Here is an 11385-nt window from a genome sequence, read left to right on the forward strand (position 1 = left end):
CACACACACACACACACATATATATCTGCCAAAACGTGCAAAACTTCGATGCTGAAAATTACAAAATGCTATGAAAGAAGAGCTAAACAAATTGAGAGGTATACCACGTTCATGGATTAGAAGATTCCACACAGGAATCTCAAAATGATATGTAGGTTTAACACAATTCCTAGCAATATCTTCCCAAAACTTACAGCAAATATACACAGGCTTGTTCTAAAACATACCTGGAAAGGCAAAGGAACAGCTATAAAAATTCTGACAAAGAGGAATAAAGCAGGAAGAATCAGTTTGCCCAGTTTCAAGGTTTTCTAATAGTTACGGTAACCAACAGAGTTTATACTATTAGCAAAATGACAGATAAAGAGATGAATGGAACCAATGGAGAACCAGTATGTCCTCCCAATGGTTATGCCCACCTGCTTTTGAACAGAGGTGCTGAAGCAATGCAATGAAGGAAAGACGGCATTTCCAACAAAAGCCACTTAGGGAAATTACACCTCTGTAGACATTACAATGGTCCTCAACTTTAGTCTCACACCTTATACAAAAATTAGCTCAAATTCAGCCACAGACTTAAATGTAAGTCTTACACAACATTTTTAGATAAAGACAGGAGAAAAAAATTTTTGGTGGTACTAGAGTTTGAACTCAGGGCTTTGCACATGCTAGGTAGGTGCTGTACTGCTTGAGCCACACCTCCACCCTTTTTTTTCTTGCTCTGGTTATTTTTGAGGTAGGGTCTTGATTTTTGCCCAAGCTGGCCTGGACTGTGATTCTATTTTATACTTCCTGCCATAGGTGGGGTGACAGATGTGCATCACCACATCCAGCTTTCTCCATCGAGATGGGATCTCACAAACATTTTTGCCTGGACTGGCCTGCGCTGTGCACATCCTGATCTCCACCTCCCCTGTAGCTGGGTATGGGTGGGACTCACCACCACCTGGCTCAGGAGAAAGATTTTATGATCTGGCTAGGAAAAGAATTTCGAGACTTGACATACAAAAGTGTGATCCACAAAAGGAAATCATGGTAAATTAGACTTCATCAAAACTAAAGTGTTTTGCCCTGTAGATGAGCTTGTCAATGGGATAAAAAGATAAGCTTTGGACTGGGAGAAAGTAAGTCAAACCACATATCTGAATAAAGATGAAATCCAGAATCTAGAATATTTGAAAAGAAACTCTCGAAACTCAATAGTAAAAATCCAAGCAGAAAATGTACAAAGACACAAAAGAGATATTTCACCTAAGGCAATATACGGATGACAAGTAAACACGTATTATCATAAACCATCAGGGAAATGCAAATTATAGACATTGAAAATATCATTACACACCTATCAGAATAGATAGGCAGGCACAGTGGTGCATGCTTGTAATCCCAGGTAATCAGAAGGCAGAGATAGGAAGATTGAAGTCTAAGACTGGCCTAGTGAGGAGAGACTGGGAGGGGAGGGGAGGGGAGGGAAGGAGGGAGGGAGGAAGGAAGGAAGGAAGGACGGAAGACTGGCTGTTCCCAACTGAGGGGGTAAGATAAATAAAGCTGCTACACACATTTTTGTACAAATTTCCTCATGAACCTAAATTTTCATATGTCTGAGGTAAATATTCAGGAGTGCCACTGTGGGATGGTTGGGTTGGATGGTTGGATTGTGGGATGGTCGGATGTTCACACGTTTCATTTTTGAAGAACGTGCCAAACTGTTCTCCAGAGTGTCTACGTTTTACCTTCTCATCAAAAATACATGAGTGACCAGTTGCTCTATGTCTTGCCTAACATTTGATAGTGTCATATTTTAGAAATTATTTTTAAACATACCTTAAATTTATAACTGTTTTAGATGCACAGAAAGGTTGAAAAAGTAGTACAGACAGTTTTGTGTACCCCTGCTATAAACGAACTATGTTCCCACTAAATTCAGGTGCTGAATCCTACTTCCAGTAGGATGGGATTTGCTCTCTCTTTCTGGTTCTGTTATTTCAGAGTAATAACTGAAGGGTGGTAACATCACCACCATGGAATACCATTCAGGAAGAAAAAAGGAATGAACTGTGCATGAAATGATATAGAACAATCTCTAGAGAATTATGTTGAGGGAAAAAAATCCAGACCCGGAGGGTTGCATTCTGTATGATTCCATTAACAGTAATATTTTTGAAATGATGAAATTACAAAAGTGGAGAAGAGACAAGGTGGTAGGGGTTCAATGGGGAAACTGAGGGAGAAAAGTAGACACCGCCATAAAGGGGCCAGGCATGGTCCTCGCAGTGACGGAACAGTCTGAGGTCAATACCATGCTTGTGACATTGTACTGTCACATTGAAAAGTGTTACCACTGGGAAAAGCTAGAAGACCCACCTCTGTACTGTCAGGTTTTTGTTTTTTTGTTTTTTTCCAGTACTGGGGCTTGAACTCAAGGTCTACATCTTGAGCCACTCTACCAGCCCTTTTTTTGTGATGGGTTTTTTTGAGATAAGATCTCATGAACTATTTGCCTAGGGCTGGCTTCAAACTGCGATTCTCCAGATCTCTGTCTCAGGAGTAGCTAGGATTACTCAGGTGTGAGCCACTGGTGCCAGCTGTTCTTTTTTCTTTTTTCACAACTGACATGATGTGCAATGTTTTCAATTAATTAATAGGCTGTTCAAAAAAGTCAAAATTCCCAAGCTGAACCAGTACAAAATGAGGCCGTTGACTACTGGAAGTTTTTGTGGTAATGACATCAAAGAGACAAGAATATCTGTAGCTGCTCAAGCCCTCTCCCCACAAAAAGAGAACAAAAACAGTAGACTAGAAAAATTAGAAGCCAGGAAATACTCACAGGTGTAAAAATGGCAACGGTAACAGACAGAAGAAAGAAGAGGGTAAGGCCAGAGGGTGGACAGGACACTGGGATGCAGGTGGCTGTGTCTTCTCTGAGGCAGCTGTCCTATGGCACAGGTCACTTACTCTGGGAGGTGACACTGGTAAGTACAATTTGAAATCACTTTCCAACACACCTGGAGTTCACAGTATGTAAAAAGCTACGCTTTGGGAATGAATCATGAAAAGAAAACAAACAAACAAAAAGCCGTATCTTGCAAACTTTCTGCTATCCAAAAGTGGACCTTATTTTTCTGAAAGCAGTAATTGTGGTAGGAGGCAGAGTCTACTTACGATGGGGATAAACCCATGATAAGTTGAAGATACTGCACATTGAAAATATATCCAATTCATCTAAACTATAGTTATTACTCAGCCTACCCTACCTGAAAGGTGTTCAGAGCAATTAGCTGGCCTATAGTTGGGCAAAATCACCCCATACAAAGCCTATTTTAGGGCCAGGCACAGTGGTGCACTTCTTGTAGTCCCAGCTACTCATGAGACACAGGTAGGAGATCATATTCCAAGGTTGGCCCTGAACAAAAATGTGAGACCCTATCTGAAAAATAACTGAAAGCCAAAAGGGATGGGGTCATGGCTCAAGCAGTAGAGTGCCTTACAACAAGTACAAGACCTGAATTAAAATCCCAATACTGCCAAAAAAAGCTTATTTTATAATAAAATGTTGAATTTCTCATGCAATTTATGGAATATTGCACTGAAAGTGGAAAGTAGAAAGGTTGTGTGGCTATACTTCCTCACCAACATAAAAGTTAAAATTGTTAAGCCACAGCATCATAAGTAAGGGGCCATCTGCACTGTGGTGAACACAGCTTTGAGGGTCAGAAAGGACTAGGGTTGAGTGAAATTCTCTACTCACTGACGCTGTGGCCTTAGGCACATAACTCAGTCCTTATCAATGTCAAGTTTCATCTTCTGTGGAACTAGCTAATGTGCCCATCTCCTGGGATTTGTGTAAGATTAGGAGCAGTAATAGACATGAAACATCTAGTCCTGTGCCTGGCCCAGAGTCAAGTTTTACTCAATGCCTGCCTTTAAATATGAAGGATACGAGCTGATGCTTGTGTGTGATGCCTGGATGAAAGGTGACAGCGTCCAAAGGAGAGTTCAAAAATGTGTCACATTGCATTAGTCCACCACTTTGGAATACGCTGTTAGCCAGCTAAGCTGTGTGAAGAGCGGGTCACATTTTAAGAAGTGCTGGCATGTTTGTTATACAACCACTTTTATTTCCTTGGCGTTACATCCCATGGTGACATGGCACCATTTATCAAAAGCTGTTCAGTGCCTTCTCCTTCATCAGGACCAAAAGGAATCACATGTATTTACAACATGGTACTTAGGATTTGTCAACAAAATCTGACCAGTAGGTTCAATAGAACTTGTTTCTGACAGATACGCTGCTGACATTTTGCATCTAGAAGGTTCAAAAATGTGTGCTTTAAAACACTTTGCTTTAAAAAATAATTTCAATTACTCAGGAATCAGAGATTGGGGGGAATCAAGGCTCAAAGCCAGCCCAGGCAAATAAGTTTATGAGACTCCCAACTCAATAGAGAGCTGGGTGTGGTGGTGTGCTCCTGTCGTCCCAGTTACACAAGAGGCATAAACAGGAGCATCGCACTGCAAAGCCAGCCTGGGAAAAAACTCAGGACCCTACCAAAAATATAGCTAAAGCAAAAAAGTTCTGAGGTTGTGGCTCAAGTGGTTGAGCACTTGCCTAGCAAGCTTGAGGCTGCAAGTTCAAATCCTATTGTCACCAAAAAAGTAAAAATAAATAAAGGACATTTTAAGCAATAAAAAGTCTAATCACTACAGTGACTGAAATACTTCAAATACCACATATAAAAACTCTTGAGTTCATAGAACGTACTTGCAATCTATATAACTACAAAGGACTTACATCCAGAATACACAACTTGATAATAAGACACACAGCTCAGTAAAAGATAAGCAAAGACTTCCTGTTTCTAGTCTGGCATGTAAGAAGTTTGGAAGTCCCCATTCCATTGGAATAAGTAAATGCTAAGCAGGGGAGTCAACAGATTTTTCTCAGATTTGTAAGAAAATCAGGTCACAGTTCAAACTTTTGTCCCCCAAAAGAGGAGGCTAGCGGGTGAATACAGAGAAGCATAACTTGTAGAGCAGAAACCCATCAACGGACATCTCTGCTGTCCCTGCATGGGGCAGGAGACCCTAAATAGCAATTGACAAATGGCTGGAGGCATAGTATGGACCACTCTGAGACTTAAGAACCCTGGAGGGACCCCCCACACTTTTGTAAGGTTTGCCTCCAAGAGCTAGACCTGGTCCTCACATTGGAATTGTAGAAAAATCCCTTCCTGCTGTAGCAGGGTAGGGGAAAGAACCATTTTGAAATATGTCAGTATATTCTGTTCTTCTTAACAAGGTCTGCCCTCAAGGGAAGCTATCTAACCAGAGCCTAACCAACCTAATGGAAGGAAAATACCCACAGTCCCCTCTAGCTATCCTATCCCACCTAAAAGAGGGGCAGAAGGTCTGAGAGGCACTGTGAAGGTCTCAGGCTTGGGCACAGACACCCCAAAACACTGGACCTAAGCCTAGGATGCAGGATGCCTGCCCTCCCCCCACACTGTACCACCACATACTAAAGGCTATGGACAGCAGATTCCTTCACCCAGTACACCATGCCTGGCTATCAGGAGAAAGCACAGGCATACTAAAAGCAGGTGCATAGTTTGAAGGTACAGAGAAAGGGTCATAAACTGATTCAGGGATGTTAGCAATTTTAAACAACTCTGGTGGTTATGGTGAGGGCTTTAATTGATGAAGTAGACAGCAGGCAGCAGGACAATGGAAGCAGAGAGATAGAAATTCTAAGAAAGAATCAAAAGCACTGTAGAAGAAATGAAGAATGCCTTCGATGAGATCACTGGACCCTGGGTTTGGCCAAGGAAAGAATTTCGGAGATTGATGCTTTCAGTAGAAACTTCCCAACCCAACAGAAAAGCAAACCAGAAAAGACTGGGGGATAAAATAACAGAACAGAATATCCAAGAACTACAACACAACTACAATATGTTGAACAGACAAATAATGGAACACCAGAAGGAGAAGAGAGAGAGAAAGGCACAAGAGTAGTTGACACGATAATTACTGATAATTACTCCAAAATAATATTAGATACCAATCCAAAGCTCCAGGAAGCTCAGAAAACAGGATAACCCATCATCCTACATGCACACAGTCAAAATAAAAACATTAACATACCAAAAATAAAAGGCAAAGAAAAACTGCTGGCATCTATAGCTTTATCCTCTACTGGGATTGAAAGGTAGGGTTTTCTATTAATTACTTTTAAGTATTATTTTCCTGAAACAAAAGGGCTTTTTTGCTCAGTTTAATGAACATTGCAGTCCTATGTGTATTCAATAGTAAATAGGCGGGGGAGGGGGAAAGAAGAAGAATGGTGGAGGGAGTAAATCTAACTAAGATATATTGTAAGCAGGTATGTAACTATCACAATCTATCCCCCTGTACAAAGATTACATGCTAATAAAGTTTAAAAAATAGTAAGTAGGCAAATTTTATTTTTTATTTTCACTTGAAGTGTTACATTTTACATAAAAGTTTACAAATAATGGGTTTTATTCTGAGTTTTTCAGTATAAAAGAAGCTGCCTTGACGGTATATTATGGTACTTGTTGTAGGGTAGGGAATGCATCACTGCTGGAAATCATTCTCTAGCTGTCACCTTGCAGACATGAGCGAATGTTAACCAAGCATGTGTTTTGTGTTTTGTTGCATTGCACACTAAACTAATGAGCCAAGGAATCACCTTGAGGATTAGGTGTAGTGTTGTTTCCAAAAACCACAAACTAAGAATGACAAATTATCAATATAGGCTAGCACTCACTAATTCTACTCTGCTCTCTTATTGTGTATACATAGGGAAGTCATAGGGATTATACATTCAATTTGAGTAAGGTTTAAAACCATGTATTTTATAATAAAGGCTCTTTAGCTTAGGATGAACAAAGCACTCATACATTTGCTGTAAAGACAATTAAGACTTTTATTTTTCTGACATTAAAAGTTACTTAATTAAGACTTGTTTCCATTAATTTAAAGAAGAAAAGAAAAAATCCTGAGAGAAGTCAGAAGAAAAGAACAACTTCCTTGTAGTGGAGCAAGCTTAAGGGTTACATCCAACTTCTCAGGAATCATACAAAAAAGAAGAGTGAGTGAAATATTTAACCTGTTAAGAGAGAAAAGAAAAAACCCAAAAACCTAACACTAACTGTGAATTCTGTAGCTATGAGGTTATTCTTCAAAAGTAAAAGGAAACAAGCAGTTTCTTAGTGAAACAAACATTGAGATAAGTTGAATTCATTGCCAATAGGCCCACCTTGCAAGAATGCTGCAAGAGAAGGAAGGTCATATGTGTCAGACTGGGAGAAAGTATTTGTCAAAGACATAGCTAATCACCCGGGGCCAGTGGCTCATGCCTGTAATCCTAGCTACTCAGGAGGCAGAGATCAGGAGGATTGTGGTTCAAAGCCAGCCAGGGTAAAAAGTTTGTGAGACCCTATCTCGAAAAAACCCATCACAAAAAGGGGCTGGTGGAGTGGCTCACAATGTAGGCTCTGAGTTCAAACCCCAGTACCACCAAAAAAAAGTTGCTACCCAAGACATACAAAGATCCATGACATCATCCAGAACCTTAACAGAAAACTGTCAAAACAAAGACTCAGATGGCAAACAAGCTCATGGGGAAATGAATACATCATATGTCATCAAGGGAATGCAAATAATAAAAAAGGAGAGACTACTACACAGCTATTAGAATGGCCAATATTCTGAACGATGACAACACAAAATGCTGGTGAGGCCATGGAAGAAGGGGAACTTTCAGTCATTGCTTTCAGGAGTGAAGAACACTGGCGCTGCTCTGGAGGACAGCCTGATAACATCTTATAAAACCAATTGCTCACACATCATGTGCCATCCATCACTCTCCTGACACTTATCCAAAGGAGCTGAAAACTTATGTCTCCACAAAAACTTACCTGGTGTTAGACATGGAGGGCTGGCTGGCCATGTAGGGGTGTGATGGGAACAGCGTCTCAATTGTACTTGTGGTTACACAGAAGACCCTCCATTGTCAGAATGTGTGCAATGTTCTTTATGTAAATTATACTTCAAAAAAGTTATTGAAACTCCAGAGTCCACACTCATTCATCAAACAGGGCAACAACTCTCACTGGACACTTTGGAAACTGCAAGGCCATAAAGATTTTATTCGGAAAATGGTTAAAGGGAAAGTACTAAGCATTCATCATCCTACATTTCCTGGTATCCAGACAGCTGAAAGCCCTCTGGAATGACAGCTAATACATGAAAAGAAAAACGCCATCCATTTCTGTGAATGGCGAAACCATTAACTAAAAGGCTGATGGGTGACAGTCACCATGGACGGATCAGGGGACAGTCCCTTAGTCCACCAATTAGTCCTCACCTCACCAAGAATGAGACAACCAAATATTACATACCTCCTGACATAATGCACCATGACTTGAAAATAATTTGGGTCCTACCTCTACAAACTTACAGCAAATGAAAAGAAAGAAAAACTTTAAATAACCACACAAGAAATTAAACAATATGACAAAGTTAAAGAAATTTCCTAGGTGATCTAATATTTTTCTCTATTTGCTGAGATATATAAAGAAGTATTTTGGGGAAAATTGTATGATGTCTGGAATTTGTTTTAAAATTCTCTACTAAAATAAATTAATTAATTAAATAGCCAACCAAACCACCAAGTAGAACAATACTGACAACTTTAAAAACAGCTGTGGGAACTAGGTGCATTAGAATTCTCTTTATTTGTTTCTCTCTCCTTCTGTGTACACTTAAATCTTTTTTTGGCAGTACTGGACTTTGAACTCACGGCCTTGCTCTTGCAAGGCAGCTGCTCTACCATTTGAGCCACATTCCCAGCCCTTTTTGCTTTAGCTATTTTTAGATAGGGTTTCACATGTATGCCCAGTCTAGCCAACTGTGAGCCTCCTATTTTATACTTCTGGGGTAGCTGGGATGACAGGTTCATGCCCCCATGCTCAGCTTTATTGGTCGAGATAGGGTCTCATGAACTTTTTGCCCAGGTTGGCCTCCTACTGCAATCCTCACGACCTCTGCCTCCTGAGTAGATAGGGTTACAGGATTGAGTATCCTGTGCCCAGCAGGGTATACATTTTCATCCTGTCCTGTCATGTTAGTGGGGTGTGGAGAAAGCATGGATAGAAATGTTTGCTCTCAGTCCACTGCATTTGCTGAGAAGCGCCTCCCACCAACTCCACCTTCTCATCTGTGTGTGTTTCCGTCTTTCCCAAATTGCCTAGTACCAGATGAGTATGCGGGAGGAAGCCAATCAATGATATCTGTTTATCGTTCCTCTAAGTGCTAAATGCCTTTGCAAATCCATTTCGCTATAAAATATCATTCAACCGCTGAAGAGTTTGTTCCTTTTCTGCTCCCTGTTGTAACTCCACCCCACACGTGTTATGAGCAGTGAAATGACGGTGCCTCTCACAGCAGTGACGTCCTCAGTAGGGCATGGGACACTGTTCCTTGTGAAGGCTACCTATTCAGATTAGGCTCCCGCAAAAAACAATTGGTGTCACATTGATGAAATTTTGGGGGCAATTGAACTAGTCCACATGGCATTGGGGTGGTGGTTATCTGGCTGTGTGCATTTTCAAAACCCCTCTAATTGTACACCACAAACAGAAAACTTCGATGGATGAATTTTCTTTTTTTTAAAAAATCAAGCAGTAGGTAGCAGGAATCATAGAAAAGAGAACGCATTTGGACAAATGAACCCAATTGCAAAAAGTATGACACAATCTCATGGAAAAGAACTAGAGAAAAGGGGAGGTGACCCATGTCACTTTGGGAATGGGCTGGAAATTGTAAGGCCAACAACAAAAAGAGCTACACAGAAGCACTGAGTTTAGTTGGGGAATTTGTTTCTCATGGAGGTACGGGTGAGTAATTCTGAAATACTTTACATGTATAAAAGGCTGGACAAATAGGTAAACTAACTGTGGATAAGAAGTTCCCGATTTTTCATGGTCAGAGAAAGAAGTGACAGGCTAGCCAGAAGGCCAGAAAAAAACCAGCATACTGGATTCAAGCAGGAGATGCTGTTAAGGACTGGTTTATTGTAATGTGTAACAGGCATGGAGGCACAGAAATAAGTATAGCAGCATGGGTCCACAGTCAGCACACACAGGCACATGCACACACGTGCACATACATGCACATACATTTCCTAGCTCTGTCTACAAAGAAAGCCCAGGGCTCCATAGAAAGTGACCGACTCCAGACTGAGGCAGGGCAAAAACAGAGATGAGCCTAGAGTGTGGGAAGGGAAGGTGGACATGTTAAAAGATGCAGATGCTAGCTTGGAAAATTCCAATACCAAAGTTAGACAATTCCTCATAAATGAATTAATAAATAGTGTGATTCCAATCCAAAGCCTAAAGAGCCATGAGTGCATGCTGGTCAAAATGAGTTGAACTGTGTGCCCCCCAAACTCGTCCACTGGAACCTCAGATGTGACTTCACTTAGGAATAGCATCTTTGCAGGTGTACTTAAGGATCTTGAGATGAAATCCTCCTGGATCTAGAGTGGACTGTAAGTGAATAACTGGTGTCCTTACAAGAAGAGGACACAGAGATGCACAGAGAAGAAGCTGATGTGAAGATGGGGGCAAAGACTGGAGGAAGGCACCTGCAAAGGTCAAAGAGTAACTGTGACTCTTTTTTAGCAAGTACTACCCATTGTTAATTTCTTAGTTCTGACAAATTTGCCACATATGTACAAGGCAACATAAGGGAAGGGGGTGAAAGAAATACAAGATCTCTCTTTACCATGTTTACAACATTTTGGTAAATCAAAAATATTTCCAAAATAAAAAGTTAGATAAAAAAATGCATAAAAGATCTTAGAAGCCAGTCAGCCCTTTCTCTGCCTGTGCTTGCTATGTTGTGGTTTTATTTCCTTTCTCTGAAATGGAAGAGAATCTTTACCCAAACTCTGCACCTCCTCCCTTTCTTCCAATCATCTTCCCAAACTAATAAATGAATTTTAAAAGTAGGAAAGTAGGTAAATAGCAATCAAAGGAATGAATGAGTGAGTGAGTGAGTGAGTGAGTGAGTGAGTGAGTGAGTGGATGGATGGATGGATGGATGGATAAATGAATAAGTGAGTGAGTGAATTGATGGGCGAATGAATGGACAGGCAACTTGCAGTAGAATGGGACATCCAGCACTTTAGTGGAAACAACCAAAAAATGTAACTCTTCAGCTCTCTGCAGTCTGCCCACCTCAATGGCAACAGCCACACAAGCAGTGTTTCCAAATGAAAGTTAAATATTTATTCTGGCTCCTTGGTCCCTTCTCCACCAGGGCTTCTTGCACAGCTGGCTTTCGAATGGAGCCAAGCTC

Source organism: Castor canadensis, chromosome 6 (genome assembly GCF_047511655.1).
Source record: "Castor canadensis chromosome 6, mCasCan1.hap1v2, whole genome shotgun sequence".
Classification (NCBI taxonomy): domain Eukaryota; kingdom Metazoa; phylum Chordata; class Mammalia; order Rodentia; family Castoridae; genus Castor; species Castor canadensis.